Source organism: Pistacia vera, unplaced genomic scaffold (assembly GCF_008641045.1).
Source record: "Pistacia vera cultivar Batoury unplaced genomic scaffold, PisVer_v2 Contig812, whole genome shotgun sequence".
Taxonomy (NCBI): Eukaryota; Viridiplantae; Streptophyta; class Magnoliopsida; order Sapindales; family Anacardiaceae; genus Pistacia; species Pistacia vera.
Genome location: NW_022196682.1, coordinates 68,920 through 76,423, shown reverse-complemented (window position 1 = coordinate 76,423; position 7,504 = coordinate 68,920).

Here is a 7,504-nt window from a genome sequence, read left to right as displayed (position 1 = left end):
AAGAAGAAGTTTACATGGAACAACTTAAGAATTTTTCAGTTGAAGAAAAGAAAAATATGGTGTGTAAACTTAAGAAGTCAATATATGCACTTAAACAAGTTTTCCGACAATGGTATCTTAAGTTCAATGATACTATTACCTCTTTTGGATTTAAAGAAAACACAATTGATTAGTGTATATATTTAAAGGTTGGTAGGAGCAAGTTTATAGTTTTGATTTTGTATATTGATGATATCTTGTTTGCTACTAACGATCTTTGCTTATTCAATGAGACCAAGGAGTTTCTCTCAAAAAACTTTGAAATGAAATATACGGGTGAGGCATGTTATGTGATTAGAATTGGAATATTCCGTGACACAACACGAGAATTGTTAGGATTGTATCAGAAAGCATATATTAATCAAGTCTAGAGAGATTTTAAAATAGAAAAATGCTCTGCAAGTGTTGTTCTAATTCAAAAATGAGATAAATTAGGCTGTATATAGTGCCCAAAGAATGAATTGGAACGCAAACAAATGGAACAAATTTCTTATGCATCTATCGTTGGGAGCTTGATGTATGATCAAACTTGTACCAGACTAAACGTTAGTTTTGCTGTCAAAATGCTAAGCAAGTATCAAAGTAATCCCAGATTGTATCAACTACAAAGAAAGTGTTGAGGTACTTACAAGGAATGAAAGGTCATTGCTCACTTATAGGAGATCTGATGATCTCGAGGTGATAGGATATTCAAATTCAGATTTTGCTGGGTGTATAGATACCAGAAAATCCACATTTGAGTATTTGTTCATTTTAGTTAGAGGAGCGGGTTCGTGGAAAAGTACGAAGCAATCTATCATTGCTACATCTACTATGGAGGCTGAGTTTGTGGCATGCTTTAAGGCCATTGTTCATGTTTTATAGCTATGGAATTTTATTTCAGGACTTGGTATTGTCGACAGTATTGCCAAGCCGCTGAAAATTTACAATGATAGTGACACAATAGTCTTCCTTTCTAAAAACGACAAGCATTCAAAGGGTGTTAAATACATGGAACTAAAATACTTTGCCATTAAAGAAGAAGTTCAGATTCAGAGAGTGTCAATTGAGCACATTAGCACTAGTCTTATGGTTGTGGATCCGTTGACTAAGGGGTTACCACCTAAGACATTTACTGAGCATGTTAGTGAGGATGGTTACGGTAACGCCCGCTTGAGGTACATAACTCCTATTTGCTCTATTTGCCCTTAAATTTGTTTTTGTGCCTTTAGTTAAGTGTGTATGTGTTGAAATTGCTTGAATGCCCTGAAATTGGTGAAGTCTGGTTGAAATTTGTGAAAGGCAGACTTCGTCGCGGTGAAGAAGACTCGTCGCCGCGGTGACGTATGCTCTGGATTTCTTCGCCGGGGCGAAGAACAGGCTGAGATTTTTGTTAAGTTTCTAGAGAATTCTTCCTTTGGGGCACAATGACCATTCTACCCCTAATTAGCAGGAAAAGTGGGGAGTGAAATGTAAGGCAATTTCATGGAGAATATGTTAGAGTGGGGGTGTGATTGTAATGAATGAAAGGACAAGGATGGGATTTCCAAGGAAGAGCAAGGGCAATATGGGAATGGATGTAGATATTTTGAGCTAAAAAGGGATTAAGCTTAGTAAACCCTTCATTCTTCTTCTTCCACCGCCATTCTCATTCCCTATTTTCTCTTAACCTTCCACTCAATTTTCCAAGAATTTCTAAGGACTTTTGGAGGGCTTTTGAGTAGTTTTTGGTAGAGAGTTAATCTAAAGCATCCTAAGGTAAGGATTCATGCTTTAGATATGAAATTTGATTATGGATGTGTTGAAATCTTATGGTATTATTGTTTAAAGTTGTAGAGAAAAGACAAGCTACCAAAGGGAAAAAGAAGTGCTAATGAAGCCACTCACTCACAAGGTAAGTAAATCCAACTCAAGCTAAAGCTTAAGAAATCATTTGAGTAAAGATTTCTTTATATAGGTATGTCTTATGCTTGTTGAGAAGTTGAGTTGAGATGAGTATTGATTTTATGGTTATTGGATACACTTCATTTATGAGAAGTGTTTTTATGTGTATTGAGGGATGGAAGTTGAGATGACGTTTGAGAGGTTTTGTGTATACCTCTTTGGGAGTGTTTTCCTTGACAGGAATTTAGAGTTTATGAGAGAGTTTCCTCCCATTTTTGGATGGCTAGAGAAAGAAGTAGAGTTATAGTTAAAGTAGAGTTTTTATATGCACATGAGTTGTTTGATGAAATGCCTAAGAGAAGTATGAGTATTATTAGTAAACCTTAATTCTTGAAACATTGCATATTGGCAACTCATGAGTGCATTAATGAGCATCAGCCATCCATATGCATTAATTGTGCACTTGAGAAGTAGCTCTAGAAAAAGTAGAGAATTGGAGTGTAAGCTACTCCAAGAGTAAAGAGAAAGAGAGAATAAGCAATAGAGAACAAAGAAAGAGTAGTGCAAAAGAAGATAATAGAGTAGATTGTACAATGGGGAACTCGAGAGTGATGAGTAGAATCATCACGGGTAGTGGGTGCTTTGTGATCTCCCAGCCGTGCCTCTGGTAAGATGGGGCCGTGACAGTCAAGAGAGAGAGAATATACACTCACGTGACCAAGGGTTCCGAATCCATGCATAACCGAGTCCGATCAGTAGAAAATGAGTGAAAGTCACGAGAATGGGTGCTTTGTGACTCCCAGTCGTGCCTTCGGTAAGATGTGGCTGTGACATTTAAGTGAGTAGAAGTCACAAAGAGTGGGTTGGTGCTTTGTGAACTCCACCCGGCCGTGCCTCCGGTGAGATGAGGTCGTGACCTTCAAGTGAGAAAGAATGAGAAAACATGAGAAAAGAGCTATGAGAAAGAGAAACAGAAAGAGAAAACAAATAAGATGAGAAGAGTGTAAGGAAAGAATTAAGAGAAAGAGTTACGGGGAAATATGAGTAGAGGATTTACTTACTGAGCATTATTTTGTGCTCACCCCGTTGTTTTCTTTGTGTTTGCAGGATCTAGGTAAGGATACGGTCGTCTGGACGTTGGCGAGCGAGGAGCAATAGCTATACTGTCCACCGTTTTCGATGACCTCGTGTAACTGATACTCTATTTTGTACAAAGAATGTATATATTTAAATAAAGAAAAATTGGGCCCACCTACTTTTGTTAATGTACATGTATTTTATTATATGTATTTTTCTATACGTATTTCGTATAAAGCAGTTATTACATTTTTGGTATCAGAGCAAAGATTTTGGGATTTGACAGTGTACTATTCTCATCGCCATGACGTCCGATAACTGACTGTGTGAGTTAATTATTTCCTTACTATGAGTGTTTCTCGCATTAACCAAATGTGGTTGTTTTGCAGATGAGGCGTAGTAACCGAAAGCGTGGTAAGGGTGTGATGAATGAGGGAGAACCTTCTAACCCACCAGAAGCTACGCCCCCTCCCTTGGATGAAGCTAGAATTCGGGGAATTGAACAGTAAGTTATGGCTGAAAGCCGAGGGAGAGTTGAAACCCCCGTGCAGATACCACCAACCACTAACGTAGAAAAAGAACAACCAGTACCTCCCCCAATATAGAACAGAGTTGAACCGATTTATGGTCTTCCCAATCAACATCAACCGTCAAAGTTTAAGGGTATTACGGACCCAGTAGTAGCAGAAGAATGGTTTAGGTCCGTAGAACGTACAACAACTTTGTTTCCCATGACGGACCGGGAGAAGATCCGGCATGCGAGTTTCTTATTTCGGGGTGATGCCCGAATTTGGTGGGAATTGATCGAAGATACTCATGATGTTGTAGTAATGACTTGGGAAGAATTCAGACAAGAGTTTGAGGCTGAGTATAGAACAGAGGACCGAGTTCATGAGAAGGTCCAAGAATTTATCAGCTTGCAACAAGGGTCTAGTACCGTGAAAGAGTACTTAGTGAGATTTAACTCCCTTGCTAGGTTTGCACCCGGAATAGTTAGTACTCCAGCATTGAGAAGAGATAAGTGTGTACATGGGTTGAAGTCGGAGATAGCTCGGGATATAATGACAAGTTCCGATCCCCCTTGAACTTTTTGTTCCCCTTTGAGGCGAGCAATGAGGGCAAAAATATTTGAGAATAAAATTCCCCTAGTAGTCCCTCGACAGGAGGACCAAGTGAACCGTCTACCACCCCGCAGAGAAAGAAAGTTGAGGGTGCAAAAAGCAAAGAAGTGAAGAGTAATAAAAAGAAGTTTCAGTTTAGGCCGAATAAAAGAGATTGGAGGAGTAAGCGGCCCAAGACAGAAGGGTTTCCTCTTTGCCCTAAATGTGGGAGGAATCACCCAAGAGAGTGTCTAAGAGACCAGAGGGTGTGTTATAGGTGCTAACAGCCAAGGCACTTGATGAGAGATTGTAAAGCTCCTCTCCCACCACCCGCACAGAGTTCTGGAGGTACTACTAATGCCAGAGTTTTTACAGTGGCACAGGGTGAAGCTGAGGCTAGTCCATCAGCAATTAATGGTCAGTTATTATTTCATGCAGTTCTTTTATATGCTTTAATTGATTCAGGAGCCACTTATTCTTTTATATCTTGTGGGATGATAGAGAGGTTAGGCTTGAAACCTAGTAGGGTGACTCAACCCATTAAGATAGAGTTACCCGATGGGTTAGTGTTCTGACGCAAGAGATGATGTCAAGAGAGTCCGTGGTGATCCAGGGTAGAGAATTAACAATTGATTTAATAGTTTTTGATATGCCTGACTTTGATGTGATATTGGGTATGGATTTCCTAGGGAGGTATGGAGTGTTAGTAAACGGTCCCGTATACGCAGCGATTACCCTTCATTCTTCTTCTTCCACCGCCATTCTCATTCCCTATTTTCTCTTAACCTTCCACTCAATTTTCCAAGAATTTCTAAGGACTTTTGGAGGGCTTTTGAGTAGTTTCTGATAGAGAGTTAATCTAAAGCATCTTAAGGTAATGATTCATGCTTTAGATATGAAATTTGATTATGGATGTGTTGAAATCTTATGGTATTATTGTTTAAAGTTGTAGAGAAAAGACAAACTACCAAAGGGAAAGAGAAGTGCTAGTGAAGCCACTCACTCAGAAGGTAAGTAAATCCAACTCAAGCTAAAGCTTAAAAAATCATTTGAGTAGAGATTTCTTTATATAGGTATGTCTTATGCTTGTTGAGATGTTGAGTTGACATGAGTATTGATTTTATGGTTATTTGATACATTTCATTTATGAGAAGTGTTTTGACGTGTATTGGGGGATGGAAGTTGAGATGACGTTTGAGAGGTTTTGTGTATACCTCTTTGGGAATGTTTTCCTTGACAGGAATTTAGAGTTTACGAGAGAGTTTCCTCCCATTTTTGGATTGCTAGAGAAAAAAGTAGAGTTATAGTTAAAGTAGAGTTTTTATATGCACATGAGTTGTTTGATGAAATGCCTAAGAGAAGTATGAGTATTATTAGTAAACCTTAATTCTTGTAACATTGCATATTGGCAATTCATGAGTGCATTAATAAGCATGAGCCATCCATATGCATTAATTGTGCACTTGAGAAGTAGCTCCAGAAAGAGTAAAGAATTGGAATGTAAGCTACTCCAAGAGTAAAGAGAAATAGAGAATAAGCACTAGAGAACAAAGAAAGAGTAGTGCTAAAGAAGAGAATATAGTAGATTGTGCAATGGGGAACCCGAGAGTGATGAGTAGAATCATCACGAGTAGTGGGTGCTTTGTGATCTCCCAACCGTGCCTCCGGTAAGATGGGGCCGTGACATTCAAGAGAGAGAGAGTATATACACTCAAGTGACCAAGGGTTCCGAATCCATGCATAACCGAGTTCGATCAATAGAAAATGAGTGAAAGTCACGAGAGTAGGTGCTTTGTGACTCTCGGTCGTGTCTCCGGTAAGATGGGGCCGGGACATTTAAGTAAGTAGAAGTCACGAAGAGTAGGTTGGTGCTTTGTGAACTCCACCCGGCCGTGCCTCCGGTGAGATGAGGTCGTGACCTTCAAGTGAGAAAGAATGAGAAAACATGAGAAAAGAGCTATGAGAAAGAGAAACAGAAAGAGAAAATAAATGAGATGAGAAGAGTGTAAGGAAAGAATTAAGAGAAAGAGTTACGGGGAAATATGAGTAGAGGATTTACTTACTGAGCATTATTTTGTGCTCACCCCGTTGTTTTCTTTGTGTTTGCATGATCTAGGTGAGGATACGATCGTCTGGACATTGGTGAGCCAGGAGCAATAACTATACTGTCTACTGTTTTCGATGACCTCGTGTAACTGATACTCTATTTTGTACAAAGAATGTATATATTTAAATAAAGAAAAATTGGGCCCACCTACTTTTGTTAATGTACATGTATTTTATTATATGTATTTTTCTATACGCATTTCGTATAAAGCAGTTGTCACATTTTTTGTATCAGAGCAAAGATTTTAGGATTTGACAGTGCACTATTCTCATCACCACGACATCCGATAACTGACTATGTGAGTTAATTATTTCCTTACTATGAGTGTTTCTCACATTGACCAAATGTAGTTGTTTTGTAGATGAGGCGTAGTAACCGAAAGCGTGGTAAGGGTGTGATGAATAAGGGAGAACCTTCTAACCCACCAGAAGCTACGCCTCTTCCTTTCGATGAAGCTAGAATTCGGGGAATTGTACAGCAAGTTATGGCTGAAAGCCGAGGGAGAGTTGAAACCCCCGTGCAGATACCACCAACCACTAACGTAGAAAGAGAACAACTGGTACCTCCCTCAGTACAGAACAGAGTTGAACCGATTTATGGTCTTCCCAGTCAACATCAACCGTCAGAGTTTAAGGGTATTACGGACCCGGTAGTAACAGAAGAATGGTTTAGGTCCGTAGAACATACAACAACTTTGTTTCCCATGACGAACCGGGAGAAGATCCGGTATGCGAGTTTCTTATTTCGGGGTGATGCCCGAATTTGGTGGGAATTGATTGAAGATACTCATGATGTTGCAGTAATGACTTGGGAAGAATTCAGACAAGAGTTTGAGGCTGAGTATAGAACAGAGGACCGAGTTCATGAGAAGGTCCAAGAATTTATCAGCTTGCAACAAGGGTCTAGTACCGTGAAAGAGTACTCGTGAGATTTAACTCCCTTGCTAGGTTTGCACCCGGAATAGTTAGTACTCCGGCATTGAGAAGAGATAAGTTTGTACATGGGTTGAAGCCGAAGATAGCTTGGGATATAATGACAAGTTCTGATCCCCCTCGGAGGCCTTGAGGCGAGCAATGAGGGCGGAAATATTTAAGAATAAAATCCCCCCAATAGGTCCCTCGACAGGAGGACCAAGTGAGTCGTCTACTGCCTCGTAGAGAAAGAAAGTTGAGGGTACGAAAAGCAAAGAAGTGAAGAGTAATAAAAAGAAGTTTCAGTTTAGGCTGAATAAAAGAGATTGGAGGAGTAAACGGCCCAGGACAGAAGGGTTTCCTCTTTGCCCTAAATGTGGGAGGAATCACCCATGAGAATGTCTAAG